Genomic DNA, 14,944 nt, shown 5'->3' with positions numbered 1-14,944 from the left:
GTAATAACTTGAAAAGAGAGAATTAAACATAAAGAATTGTTAATCTACTCCAGGACAACCCAAGACACCACAGAGGAGACCGCTACCAGCTCTTGGGATAGGCAAACAAAAGGGAAATGTCTGGAATCGTTAAAATATTACAACTTAGAAGAGTGTTCCCCTGGGACTGGAACCCCGTCATCAGGGGAGCGGGTGCTGGCCAGTCGGTGAAGGTCAAGAGCGAGATGTTGCAGATCTGCAAGTGCGGGACCACCTGGACGCAGGGTTCGGCTCCTACTGCAGGAAGGCCCTGCCTCTCCTGGGGGGAGAGGCATTGCTGGGGGGTATTGCTCAGAGGAATCACAAGCAGAAGGAAGGTCCCAGGGCCCTTGTTCTTCCTCCAGGCTTGTAGCCTCCCTGCAGCACCCAAACTGGTAGAGCCCAATGCACGGTTTGCCAGCTCTCAGCCTAGCACCACGAAGCTAAGTAGAGAAGCATAGGTTTGGGATGGAGAGACGATGAAGGTCATGGGCCACCTCTCAACCGTTTGAGTGACATTTAGGGACTAAATACACTTGCAGGTCTGTACACTGGCTGAAATTTTTTCCTCCCTCATTGGCAAATCATTTCTTGTTCTCCTACTCCTCCGCCATATTGGAGATTTCTTCTCATTTCCAGGGTCAACCGCTGATTCCCGTGGTTGCTTAATCCCTTCCAGAAAGTCTTGATGGACCATCTGGTTGAAAAGGAACCAAAGGGTTCCCCCCATCGACCCAACAAATGGAAAAACAAAATGTGGTGTATACATGTGAGGGGTTATTATAATTCAGCCATAAAAATGAAGCAAATTCTGACACGTGCTACCACGTGAATGAACCATGTGGAGGGCATTACAGAAGCCAGTCTTAAAAAGAGAAAGACTGTATGCTTCTGCTTCTATGGGGGCACCTAGAGTAATCACTTTTATAAAGACAGAGAATAGAATGTGGTTGGCAGGGCACGGTGGGGAGGGGAAATGGGGAGTTCATGTTGAATGGGTACCGAGTTTCAGTTTTGCAAGATGAAGAGCGATCTCTAGGTGGTGGTGGGGGAGGCTTGCTCAACAGTATGAAAGTACCTGATGCCATGACTGTACACTGAGAAATGATTAAGATGGTGAATTTTGTATTATATGCATTTTACCACAATGAAAAAAAATATTTTTAAAACAGGACCAAAAACAAGGTTACAGCTGGAGGGAATGGGTGGGTAGCCCCTGGCCTGGTGGGTCACATGTCTCTAGTTGGTGATTCATTCCTCAACTCAGCTTCGTGAGCGGCTTTTTCCAGGCCTTGCTTCATAAGTTCCAATGAGCGGTGTCCTGCTTTGCTCTGCTGCACACATACCCCCGGATGTGTAAGCACAGAAGCAGGCCTCTCCCCTTGTCCCAGTGGCTGATACTACAAGCTAATACATATATTTTTAACCCAAATTGTCTTTTTTTTTCTTAGAATTTTTTTCTAAGATTTTGTTTTGCAGGGATCTCTGCACCCAACTGGGGCTCGAACTCACAACCCCAAGATCAGGAGCTGCACACTCCACCAACAGAGGCAGGCAGGCAGCCCCTAGTAGCTAATACTAACTGAGTATTTACAGTATGCCAGTCATGTGTACTAACCAGAACAAACTTCCGTTGTAGACAGTGTTCTCATCTCCATATTCCGGATGGATGAGGAAACCAAAGCTCTGAGAGGTTGTGACTCGCCTCAGGTCACCAACTGTTAAGTGGCGAAACCAGGACTGATCCCGCTGCCCAGGCAGAGCCTGCACCACAACCACTGTACTCTACCGCCCCCTAGTGGGCCCTGGTCTAACGGTGTTTCCCCAACACAGCACTCAGGTAGGAGCACCCCGGTGTCCCTCCCCACTGGGCAAGAAGGCATTTTGTAGTCCCTCCTCTCAGCCCTGGCACCACACTGGCTGTGTATGGCCAGGGGTAGCCCGGTAGCCCTGGCCTCGGGCACTCACCCCCAAAAAGCAGCCTTGGGTGGGGCGGTTGTCATGTGTTGGTTACAATGTTTCATCCCTTCCTGCAGGAGCCTCTCTGATGTTAGGGTTTCCCTAAGTCTCTTTGGTTGTGTTGATCTTTGCAACCATGAAGAAACTCCTGGATTTCTAGATCCCAGCTATACAAAGTGTTTTCCAAAGTCGACAACTCTCCCAGTGTCTTGATCTGAGTGGCATGTGTGGGGTTGTGAGTGGGGGATCTACCCTTGGAGAAGCGCCTTTTCCACTACACACAAGCCCTTGAGGGTGTCTTCGGGATTTCGGGCCAGGAAGTCCTGGTCCAGTGGGCGACACCGATACCATTTGTTGTTTGATCCAGGATTCACACATTGCATTTGGTGGCTCTGTATGTTTAGTCTCTTTTGACCTAGAATAATCCTTCCTCCCACCTGATAGATGATTGTTGTGTCTCACGGAACTTTTTGGGAGAGTCCTGGTGAGTTCTTGTAGATGGTCTCCGCTTTTGTCTAATAGTTTCTCCATGGTTGGATTCAGGTTAAATATTTCTGGCAAGAATACTTTGTAGATGACATTTTATACTTACTGTCTTTTATACTTATTGTCTTATATTACAAGGCACAAAAAAAATCCTTATTTGGGAATGACACACTCAACAAATATATATTGATGGCGTGTCGCATGGGGGTCGAGAACTCTGCTGGGCAACTAGGATGCCTGGGTGCCGCTGATAGGATTATGAGGGAAGAGATAACAAAACAAAACAAAACAAAACCCCCACAGGGGCAGGCTTACCGATTGGGAATCAGCTTGGCTACACAGAACAGAAAACTCAACTCATAGTAGGTAAGCCAAACAGAGGTTTTGGTTTTGGTTTTGGTTTTAATTTTGTATTTTGTATCCTAGCAACCACAGGTCCAGCACTGATACAATAGCTTCACCGGATTCTCTTTCTCTCTTTCTGATCTGCCGTCATTAGGGGATTTCTGTAGTTGCCACGGATCCATGGCTTCTGACCCGCCACCCGGGACATTTGATCTTCCAGGGAGGAAGGAGAAAAGGGGCATGCCTACCGCCTGCTCAGCTTTGAAGTAGTTTTCCCAAAACCAGGACCCGGTAATTCTGCCCACATCTCATTGGTTAGGACTGTGTCACATGGTGAACTGGGAACAGGGCTACCCTTCACAAAAACAGTACTCCTGCCCCTGGTAGCTCAGCGGTTAAGAGTCTGCCTTGGGCTCAGATCAGGATCCTAGGGTCCACAGATCAAGTCTGGGATGGGGCTCCCTGCTCAGTGGGGGGGAATCTGCTTCTCCCTCTGCCCTTGCCCCATGTGTGCATGCTCTCTCTCTCTCTCTCTTTCCCTAAATAAACAAATAAATAAAATATTTTTAAAAAACCAAAAAACAGGGCGCCTGGGTGGCTCAGTGGATTAAGCCACTGCCTTCGGCTCAGGTCATGATCTCAGGGTCCTGGGCTCGAGTCCCACATCAGGCTCTCTGCTCAGCAGGGGGCCTGCTTCCCTTCCTCTCTCTCTGCCTGCCTTTCTGCCTACTTGTGATCTCTCTCTGTCAAATAAATAAATAAAAATCTTTAAAAAAGACAAAAAACAAAAACAGGGCTCTATTAGTAAGGAAGAGAGAATAGATATTAAGTAGGCAATTGGCAGTCTTTGTCATGGAGATTAACAAAGAGTTTTAATGGCTGGAGAGATAGCTACACAGATTAAACATGAAAATCGAAAAGTTCCCACCAATTTAGGGAAAACCTGATGGTTCTGTAGCCATGATAACAAGTAACCACTAGAACCTGTTTTATATCCATTCAATTGATCAATGACATCTTGTCCCAGTGAACCTGCTTTTACAAGTTAACCAATTAGTTCAACCCCTATCTTATGAAAACAAGCCAGTGAGAAATTGGCTCACTTTAATAAACATAACTGATTCCCAACCGATCGATAAAAACTCAGCCAGCAACCACACTTCTCCAGATGATGGCAACCCCCTCTTGCCTTGGAAAGGCTCTGAACCCAGAGTTCATGTTCCCAAGAACCCTATGTAAGTCAACATGTGCTCCACACGGAGAGACAGAGTCTAGCCAGCATAGCACTTCGCCATTCTATAAGCAATGTGCTCGGCTTTGTTTTCTTATTTCACGTTTCAAGTGTGGTCCTGTTATAATAAAACCAGAATCGTATTTTTAAATTTGTCTGTGTCCTCCATGGAGGACGCATTCCCCAAGCAAAGCCTTTAAACATCTCATCCATAGCCTCAATGGACAAGACTCCAAAGCCAACAAACACGTCTGCAAACATCCAGCTGCACAGGATGATGGAGAAATGCAAAACAAAAACCCAGAGCACCTGGTGTAGGGGAACCATCCAGAGCGTTGCCAGTTACAGGTGATCTGTTTACAGCGCACCTCTCGCTCACTGTTAGGAAAGAGAGGATGGAGGCAGGACACTAACTCAGAAGTTTAGGGCAGGAGTAGGAACGCTAGGGTCTATGCGCCAGTCTATCTCCCCTCCTCCCCACCCGTGCCCCAGCTCCAGCCGTGTATTTAATATTTTTAAATGGGTTACATTTGGGGCAGGGGAATAGCCTTTTTGTTGTGGTGGTTGTGGTAGCAAATGACACCTAACATGAATTTTACCATTTTGACAGTGTTCGTGTGTGCAGTTCAGTGGCATTAAGTCCGTTAGCAGTGCCGTGTGACAGTCCTAAAATATTATTTCAAGATTTATCCATGTTGTAGCACGTGTCAGACTTTCCTTCCTCTAAAGGCTGCATAATATTCCGTTGTATGGATATACCACACTTTGTTTATCCGTTTGTCTTATTGGGGAACACGGGGGTTGTTTTCACCTTTTGGCTGCTGTGAATAATGCCGCTAGGAACACTGGTCCACAGGCAGAGGTGTTATGTTTTAAATTTATATTAGCAACTACATAATACTCTCTCTTGCTTGCCTCTTGGCACTTCAGGTCTAACATAGTTACTATCTGGCACTCAGCAGGAGAAGCTTGCCCACCCCCAGTTTAAGGGAGGGCTTCAGGACAGAGAGTGATCCTGGCAGAAGTCCATTCATAGTGGCTTGTTGAATGAGGAGGAAGGAAGAGTTGGTATCTACCGAGAATGAATGTGTGGGGTTTGCTTTTTTTGTTTGTTTGTTTGTTAGGACTGCCCTAACAAAGTACCGGGTGGTGTGAAACAACAAAAATTTATGTCTTCACAGTTCTGGAGGCTGGAAGTCCTAGATCCAGGGGTCAGCAGGATTGGTTTCCTCAGGGACCTCTCCCTCCTTGCTTTGTGGATGACTGTTTGCTCCCTGTATCTTCACATGGTCTTCCCGGTGAGTTCCCGTGTCTTAATCTCCTGTTCTTACGAGGACACCAATCATCCCATTAAGGTGGGATTAGGGCCCACCAGAATGACCTTATTCAGCCATAATTACATCTCTGAGAGCCCTATCTTCAAATATAGTAACATTCTGAGCCGCTGGATGGAGGTTACAGCTTCAACACGAAAATTTCGTGGGAACACAATTCAGCCCGTAACAGAGCCCGCACTCCACCCGGGAGGTACCAGGCCTTTCAAAGGCCAACAAATTCTTAACGCAACCTGGTAGTGATGGTGTTGGAAGTGAGGAAAGAGACTGATATGCTTTTGCCTTCATAAATATTGGCTCAGAAACTGGGTAGGTCTGAGTCTGCTGACAGAGAAACCTCACCACCATAGGGCTTGCTGAGGACAAGCGCAAAGGACTTCCTTTTTTGACAGAATGTATTTTTGTAGCATTTCCTAGGGTTTTTTTTCTTGTGACAATAAAGAGTACCCAAAGAGAGAGAGAGAGAAAGAAAACCCATTATAATTTTAGCAGCAATTAACCTGAATTCATGTAAGAGTGCTTCTGCTCCTCTGAAAGCCGCCTCTGCTGCAAAGGTGTCCAGCCCAGGTTTTCTGTTGGGAATCCTGCCCCCACACATTTCTCTGCCCTGAGAACATTGTTACCATCACCCCTACCCACAGTTATCTCCCGTCTATCTCAAAGAAAAAAAAAAGTCATGACTAGAGGACACTTTAAAGGAACATGACCAGATAGACTTTGGCTTAACCCACTGAGCCACCCAGGTGCCCCTCCAGATAGACTTTGGGACCCAGAAGTGACCTGCCACTCATTGGACAGGTGGGGCCAAAGTCATGTCACATTTTTCTTTTTTCTCTTTGGCTCAGAGGCAAAAAATACTACAGTTTCTGACCTATGACAGGAAAAAGGAAAAAAAAAATAAAGAAAAGAAATGAAACCCAGCCCACAGGTCCCCACACTTCAATCCCCCCACGGACAAAGCAAGAATAGACCCTTTGAAATGTTTAGAACAAAAATTTTCACACGGACTGACCTTGTTTCATTGGAGGACACCGCAGCAGATTCCAGTCAGATGAATTGAAAGCAGCAGCAGTGATAAAAGATACAGTTGCAAGAATTAGCTTCATAAAACAATCCTTTTGAAATACCATGAAGCCAGCAAATAGTTCTAGTGCCCCCAAAAGTGGTTTGGAAAATGTAGAATGGTTTCTTTAAGGTAGTGGTTCTTGACATAAGGGAAGGAGCTACTTACTTCGGATCTAGATTTAAGCACAGTGGGTTAGATATTAAAAATAAAAGACTCAGGGGCGCCTGGCTGGCTCGGTTGGAAGAGCACATGACTCTTGGTCTCTGGGTCCTGAGTTCGAGCCCCATGTTGGGTGTAGAGATTACCTAAATAAATCAATACAAATAAACTTTAAAAAAAAAAAATGAAAGATTGAGGCAACCAGTATGTACTTTCAGACACTCAATGCCACTAGCAGACTGTGTGTTCTCCTTGGATGTGCAACACCCTCCTTTCCAGAATATTCTCTGTTCTTTGTCCCCTGTAACTGCTGTTTTCAGCAGCATTTCCTTTGACTGCATTTCCTTGGACTCTTCTGCTGCCACCAGCTTCTCCTTGTCCAGACCTCATTTGCTTCTTTCAACTTCCAGATTCTATATCATCTCCTATTCGAACCTCACATCCCCTGTGGAAGGAAGTACCAGTGCCCCCAAAACTGAGTCCTAGACTTAGAGGCTGGTACATTGCCTCTAGACCTAGATGAGGTGGCTCGTCTAGGTCCGACCCACAGAGAGGTCACTCCCTTTATCAGGTGACTTTATGCAGTGTCCGTTGTGTAGTTTGGATCTGTGCTCAGTACAGTTAGATTCCATTATTGCAGAGACAGACTAGACCTAGCACGACTTTAGAGGGTGGCAGTGGAGATGAATGGGTATGTGCATCTGCAAGTCTATTAGGAAACACCCAGTTGCCCCTAAATTGCCCCACAGCAGTTTACCAATTTATATACCCCTGAGCAGTAAGTGATATTGCCCGTGATATACTCGTCAATAGTTGGCATTGTCAGATTTTTAGATTTATGCCAGTCTGGTGGGTATAAAATGGGATCTTTTGCAGATTAAAATTTACATTTGTCTAAATTACTGATGAAGTTGAACATCTTTTCATATGTTTATTGCTCATTCAGGCTTCCTCTAATGAGAAATGTCTATTTATTTCACCTGATCATTTTTCTACTGGTTATATGTCTTTCTCTTACTAATCTATAGGAACATGTGTGTATACACACACACACACACACACACACACACACACACAGGAGTGTCCTTCTTCTCTTATCTAGTTTTCTCTCAACATTCCCTTTCTAGATAATCTCATCCAAGTCCGTGGCTATAAATAACATCTGGAGGTCGAACACCACCAACTTCTTATCTTTACCCTCTTCATATCTCTCAGGATCCCCGTCAATGTCACCTCCATAGAGACCATCTGATGCAAAATATCAGTACCTGTAATTCTCTATATATTTACCTTGCTTTATTTTCTATCGAAGCATCATCAGTCACCAGTCATCTCCTGACCTTATATTAGAAATCTATTCTATATTGTTTGTCCAACACTCAAACATATATGGCATAGACTTTGAATTGTTTGCTAATGCATCTAAATAACTAAGTACCGTGGCCAATGTATCCTAGATGCACAATAAGCATTTGTAGTAAAAGAAGCAATGATCACCATCATTTAATGTAACACTTGATAGCCTCTAAAGATCCTTTATATGCATTATGTTTCTCCTAGCATCAATTTAATCCTCAGAGACATGATTTTTTAAAAGATTTTATTTATTTGAGAGAAAGTACATGCACGTACATTTGCATGTGCACGTGCACGCAAGCATGAGGTAGGGGGTGGAAAGAGAGGGAGAAGCAGGCTCCCCACTGAGCAGGGAGCGCGATGCAGGGCTCGATCCCAGGACCCTGGGATCATGACCTGAGCAGAAAGCAGACCCTTAACCAGCTGAACCACCCAGGTAATCCCTCAGAGGCATGATTTTGCCTATATTTGTGAATATCCACAATATCTCTTCCTTTGGAGGTCTCTTAAAATGTTTTACTCAGAACACACGTTATTCCCAGTTCTATGCAGTATTAAGCATGTGACTGTCCCTTGAGGAGATTAAACTGTAACATCTCTTAGATGACTTCAGGCCCTGACCTCTCTCATTCAGTTGTCCATATAAAAGGGATATAGTTGTGAGAATGCAACAAGCAATTCAGATGAGTTTACCTTCGAAGGTATTTGAATGTTAAATCTCAAAAATTCCAGGGCTAGTAGATGAGTGGTTCTCACACATTTCTTCTCAGCCAGAATACAAACCCACGGGCTACTCTTTTATACAACCATAAACATTTTTTGTTAGAAGCAAAAGACTAGAGTATTGGGATAATATTAGAACACATTTTTATTCACCGTAACTGCTAGAGTCCCATTCCCCATTGACATAGGGTTATCTAACAGACATGGTCTTTGCTTCAGAACCCCTCCAGGAGATGTACAGACATTATCCAGACCTCCACGTACCTTATGTTACTGCTAAGCCGGTGAATCTACGTAGCTGAACCATAAAAATACACATTTGGTGAGTCTGAGCAACCGGAGAAATGTACTCACTTACTATCCCTACTGAGAGTCTTTGAACCTAATACACATGAATTTGGCTACTTCACTTTGGTCAAATTACTAGCACTCTGGCTCATTCCACAACACAAACAGAATGAATTTGTGCATATCTCTCCCTGAGGACATAAACAGGGAACTTGAGGCTGACATTAAAATAGATTTCTCGTTCTCTGAGAACTCAGTGGCTGTTTGTGTTATCGAAAGTTCTAGCCCCGTGGGTCAGGCTCTCCTGGGTGCTGACAGCTGACAATCTTCAAAGCACACATTCAAGACAATGTGGGAAAGATTCTGGCACTTTGCAGAGAGGCAGTGAGGCTCTAAGGCCTGTTGACAGAGCTGTTGAAGGCGGGTGGCAAACTAAAGCGGGGAGCACAGAACAGTCAAAGCTTCTTATCAGCGACACAGCTAACTGTCCTCACAGAAATCTCCTGCAGAGGTGGTTAGACTTAATGACACTGATAATGAAACAGAAACTGGATCAAGAGGAGTGCTTAGCCCTGGGGGCTACAAAAGCACAACACTAATCTTAAATAAATTCGAAAACAGTAGCTGTATCTAGTGCTCTGGATATTCAGGGTTTAGACACGAGATACCTATCACCTAGAAAGTCCCAGGAATTTTACCAGATTCTCAGAGGTATGATGTACATTAGTCAGGAGAGGCTCATGGCCATAACATGCAATAGGCAAATCTAACTGGCTTACCAAGGACAAGTCACAATCCAAGATGGCGGGTGTGGGGCAAAGAGCTCTGCTCCACATGGTCTTTCAGCGACTCAGGCTTCACTTACGTGGGTCCTTCCATCTTCTGGAGCCCTAGACTACTCAGAAGATTCTCTGCATCCAACCAACAGACAAGGGAGAAGGGCTCTTAGAGAATCCAAGGAGAGATTAGGGACCACATTCTACTGGCCAAGACTAGTTATATGACCACCTCTACACAGTGGGGACTCGGGAGGTGCAGGCTAGCTGTGTAGCTGGATACCAGTAAGCACCAGCAGCCTCGTTACAAGCGTTCGACGAATGAAAAGAATAAAACTCAGTTTTCCTTTTATTTTTTTTTAAAGATTTTATTTATTTATTTGACAGACAGAGATCACAAGTAGGCAGAGAGGCAGGCAGAGAGAGAGAGAGAGGAAGCAGGAGGAAGCAAGCTTCTTGCTGAGCGCAGAGCCCGATGCGGGGCTCGATCCCAGGACCCTGAGATCACGACCTGAGTTGAAGGCAGAGGCTTTAACCCACTGAGTCATCCAGATGCCCCTGAAACTCAGTTTTGAAAACAAACTTGTTAGTGGTGCCTTGGTGGCTCAGACAAGTAAGTGTCTGACTCTTGATTTCAGCTCAGGTCATGATTTTAGAGTCGTGAGTTGGAGCCTCACATCGGGCTCTGCACTCAGCAAAGAGTCTGCTTGTCCCTCTCCCTCTGCTCTTTCCCCCATTCTCTCTCAAATAAATAAATAAATGAAATCAAAAAGAGAAAGAGGAAGGAAGGAAGAAGGAAAGAAGGAAGGAAGGAAGGAAAAGAGAAAAGAAAAGAAAAAAGAAAACAGAGTTGTTAAATGGCTTCCTGGTCACACAGCTAGACTGTACCTCCCAAGTCTTTTTTGAGAAAAGCCAAAAAGGACTGAACTTCAAAGCAGATTTTTTTTTTTAAAGATTATATTTATTTATTTGATAGACAGAGATCACAGGTAGGCAGAGAGGCAGGCAGAGAGAGAGGAGGAAGCAGGCTCCCTGCTGAGCAGAGAGCCCGATGTGGGACTCGATCCCAGGACCCTGAGATCATGACCTGAGCCGAAGGCAGCGGCTTAACCCACTGAGCCACCCAGGCGCCCTCAAAGCAGATTCTTCAAGAGGTCATGTATTTAATTCAAGTAGTGCTGTCTCTTTTCAAAAATGTTCTTTGGGCCCCCACTTTTGGAATTTCCTCCAGAAACAGCACAGAAGCTCAGTTCCACATTGTCATCCTGGTTTAGGCCAATCCTCAAAAGACTGAATTTATGCATCCTATGAATGATACCCCTCATTGATATCCATCAATTTAATATTTGCGTCCAATGAAAATGCCTTCAATTGCTTAGATTTTACATAGTCAGAAAGTATAAATAAAATAATTCTCTGCAAGGTACGAATGAATAAAGATAGATTAATCTTCCCAGAATTAATCTGTATTCTTTGCAGCGATGTCGACAACATGGTGAAATAGTCTTCTGCTGTCTTCTTTGGGAGGAACTCCGATTTTGACAGCTGCCCACGGATGAGAATGCTTTGGGGAAGTCTAGGAGTTCAGCAGAGAAGCTCCAGCACATCATTGAAGAAAAAAAATCAGGACTGGACACTTGAAAATGGTAAGAGGAACAATTTTCTTTTAACCACATTGCTCCTCTTCCAAAGTGGCACAGCTCAGTGACAAGAGAGACCGTGCCAGCTGGCTGGCAACTTCTCCCGGGGGGGGGGGGGGGGGAGAGTGAAGAACTATCTGAGTGAACGCCTGGCTTCCCGAGCTGTGTGGAGAGACCCGCTTCTGTCTCCCTCCACCCAGAACGCTGAGGTGAGCTGCGCGACTGGGAGAGGCTGGGAGAACAGAGGTCTGGGCTCTCGAGGGGCAGCAGAGGGACAGGGATCCTACTAAGCCTACTAACTGCTTCTAGAAGTCCATCAGGGAGCCCACCCAGGAGCCACTGGGGACACCTCCCCTGCAGATCCGTACAGATATGGCAGCAAGGCCAAGATTGTTCCAAGTACTGCCGGTGCACAAGAAGTACCGGACTGCAAGTCCGAAAACCAAGGGTTAGCTCAGTCCAAAGGGACGCCAAGGCCCATCCCTGTGAAAGGAGAGCTGCCCATTTCCTTTATTGCAACACAGCACAAGCAGAATGCTTGTAGATCAGTCATCCCCAAACTTCTTCAAGCCATGTTCTTTCACGTACGGGCTCCTTCAAGGGCTCCCTCTCCCTCAGAGATCTCTATGCTCTGTTCCTGATCAGCCCTTCCACGCTGAGCTCCAGCAGCTCTCCTGCCACGTCCTGTGTTCAAATATACCTGATAACGCTCTCTCTGTGCTCACTCCTCACCGTCTGCCTCTGTGCTCTCCCTCCTCCCTCCTTCGAGAATGAACCTCACCACCCTCTCTCACATTCACCAGGGGAAATCCTATCTATCGCTCAAGGTTCAGAAAAAAGGCCTCTTCCTCTGTGGAAATTCTCCTGACCTGTCTGAATCTCCCTAACTCTTGGGGACCCTCCCTTCTGCCACGTACTTCGTTATTTACCTTCTTTGTTTTTTCTGTGACCCTAGAAGAAGTGATGTTTCTCTTAATGCTCTATGTATCTCCTCAACTTTCTGTTCCCCATACAGCCTAGGAAGATGACTTTTACCTAGGGAAAATACAGTAAGGATTTACATGGACTTAAAATGAAACAAGTTAATGATACCAATATTTGTCAACAGAAAACAACTTTCACAGGACGCCTGGGTGGCTCAGTGGGTTAAAGCCTCTGCCTTTGGCTCGGGTCGTGATCCCAGGGTCCTGGGATCAAGCCCCACATCTGGCTCTCTGCTCAGTGGGGAGTCTGCTTCCTCCTCTCTCTCTCTCTGCCTGCCTCTCTGCCTACTTGTGATCTCTGTCTGTCAAATAAATAAATAAAAATCTTAAAAAAAAAACTTTCACTTATAACACTATGTTTTAGACTCTGTGTTAATAACTTTTCATGTATTATGTCATGTAATTGTCATGTAGATATTTCTATATAAATAACATTTATTTTCAGTTTGCTTAGCTATTTTATAACTTTTATATTTGGCTACTGTAGGTATAAATTAATAACTCATTAACTTGTCATGTAGGAGTTGCCAAATTAAAATAAATTATCAGGGGCACCTGGGTGGCTCAGTCAGTTAAGCCTCTGCCTTCGGCTCAGGTCATGATCCCGGGTCCTGGGTTCAAGCCCCATGCTTCTCCCTCTCCATTTGCCCCTCCGCACTGCTCATGCTTGCTCAATCTCTCTCTCTTTCTCAAATAAATAAATAAAATACTTTTTTAAAAATAAAATAAAATCAATTATCAGAGCAAGTGCAATATAAACTTTCCCATTTAGGTAGGCCCATGTTTAGGAATTTCATATTTTTTTGGTTAAAAAAGGCTTTTAAAATATATGTATATTTTATTTATTTTGAGAGAGAGAGAGTGAGAGCAGGCAAGCAGAGAGAGAGAGAATCCCAAGCAGATTTTACGCTGAGTGCAGGGCCAACGTGGGGCCGATCCTAAAATCCTGAGATTATGACTTGAGGTGAAATCAAGAGTTGGATGCTTAACTAACTAGGCCACCCAGGGGCCCCTGATTTAAGAAGGCTCTCATTAAAAAGTACATTGGTAGTGGGGCGCCTGGCTGGCTCAGTGGGTAGACACAAGACACTTGATCTCAGGGTCAGGGTATGAGCCCCACATTGGGTGTAGAGTTTACTTGAAGAAGAAACACAATACATTGGTAGTTAAAAGAATCAGTGTATATTAATCAAATGATAACACATAGGGGAGGGGTGACAATTAATAAAATCAAGGAATGTATTTTTTGTGGATTGTACCTATAACAACAACAACAACAAAACCCAGTATTTTTTTTCATTAGATCATGACTATCCACTATTTTTTTTAAAGTGGCTTTTAAAGAAAAATTGTAGTGAATTCCTGCTCGTGAGAAGAATTCTTTTCCTGCCCTATGCTTCCCATTGCTAACATAGGGCACAGGCCAAATTTTTGACCTCTTGCCCTTGAAAGCATTCTCTTAATCACATTCTTAGTTATTCTGTCTGCAAGTCAGAAAATGGATTTCTATTTTATCATGCAAGCCACGGCAATACTCCTTGAAACTGTTGATTTTTATAGTCAGGCCTAATCACCAAGTTCACTGTCTGGTCATCGCCAAGGAGGTGGTTTAACCCCCTTGCTCACTCATTATGGCTAAGTTTCTGCAGTAAATATTTCTTTTATTGTGGGAAAATATAGATGACATAAAATTTACATATTAATCATTTCTAGGTGTACAATTTAGTGTCAGTAAGTACATTGGTGGATGGTTCTTCAACCATCACCACCATCCACCCCCACAACATTTTCATCAGCCCAGACCCTATATACCCATTAACCAGTAACTCTGCATTTCTCCCTCCCACTAGGGAGCAACCTGGCACCCACCATTCAACTGTGTGTCTCTGTGAATTTGACTATTCTAGGTACCTCATGTAAGTAGAATCAAGCACTAAATATTTTTAAATGATCTCCTTCCTTAAAGACAAAACAAAAAACCCTCCCAAAAAACGAAAAACATCATGTGTTACATAAATCTTAAGCATCTTTGATTTTACAGATTGGCTGAGTTTATTGAAAAGCCTAAATAAATCCCCTCTGTCCTGGGGCTCGTGGTTGGCTCAGTCCTTTGAGCATCCAACCCTTGGTTTCAGCTCAGGTCCAGTGGGTCCCGGAATCAAGCCCCATGTTGGGCTCCATGCTCAGCAGGAGTCTGCTTGGACATTCTCTCCCTCACGTGCGCTCTCTCTCTCTCTCAAGTAAATAAAATCTTAAAAAAAAAAAAAAATCCCCTCCATCCCTCAAAATAGGATTTCGGATGAGGGATTAGTGAACCTGTATCTATACCTAAGCTTCATCAGCATAGGCTAGAGCCACTTGGAGTTTCTAGAGAGGGTTCGCTTCCCCGTCCTAGGGGAGATAATCCCAAGAATTCTGGAATTTCCTCTATCTCTAGGAAAAAAGTTGATGCCTTTTAATTGTAAAAGTAAGAAGTTTTGGTTTTGTTTTTTCCCATCCATCCAATTTGGGAGAATATTTGCTGAGGGAAACATATTTTTTTTCCTCACATCACATCAAATGAGTAAAGCTAACTGGTTA

General features: G+C 44.4%; 1 long non-coding RNA gene across 6 annotated transcripts in view; it reads left to right on the top strand.

The window, feature by feature from the left end:
* Positions 1-14,944, top strand: part of LOC309848821 — a 56,270-nt gene that overhangs the window by 15,029 nt on the left and 26,297 nt on the right. For 4 of the 6 annotated variants that reach the window (XR_014303311.1, XR_014303312.1, XR_014303313.1 and 1 more), the window contains 5 exons: positions 1,658-1,858; positions 2,602-2,829; positions 2,963-3,099; positions 5,221-5,337; positions 11,221-11,387. This is a non-coding gene — a long non-coding RNA (uncharacterized lncRNA). Of the gene's footprint in view, positions 1-1,657; positions 1,859-2,601; positions 2,830-2,962; positions 3,100-4,254; positions 4,388-5,220; positions 5,338-11,220; positions 11,388-14,214; positions 14,281-14,944 lie in introns of all 6 variants that reach the window. The other 2 variants (XR_014303314.1, XR_014303315.1) reach the window with 2 other exon arrangements.

The sequence above is a fragment of the Mustela nivalis genome, assembly GCF_964662115.1.
Source record: "Mustela nivalis genome assembly, chromosome: 15".
In the NCBI taxonomy this organism is placed as follows: Eukaryota; Metazoa; Chordata; class Mammalia; order Carnivora; family Mustelidae; genus Mustela; species Mustela nivalis.
The sequence above is the reverse complement of the archived record's forward strand: the minus strand, read 5'-3'. Positions and strand labels throughout refer to the sequence as shown.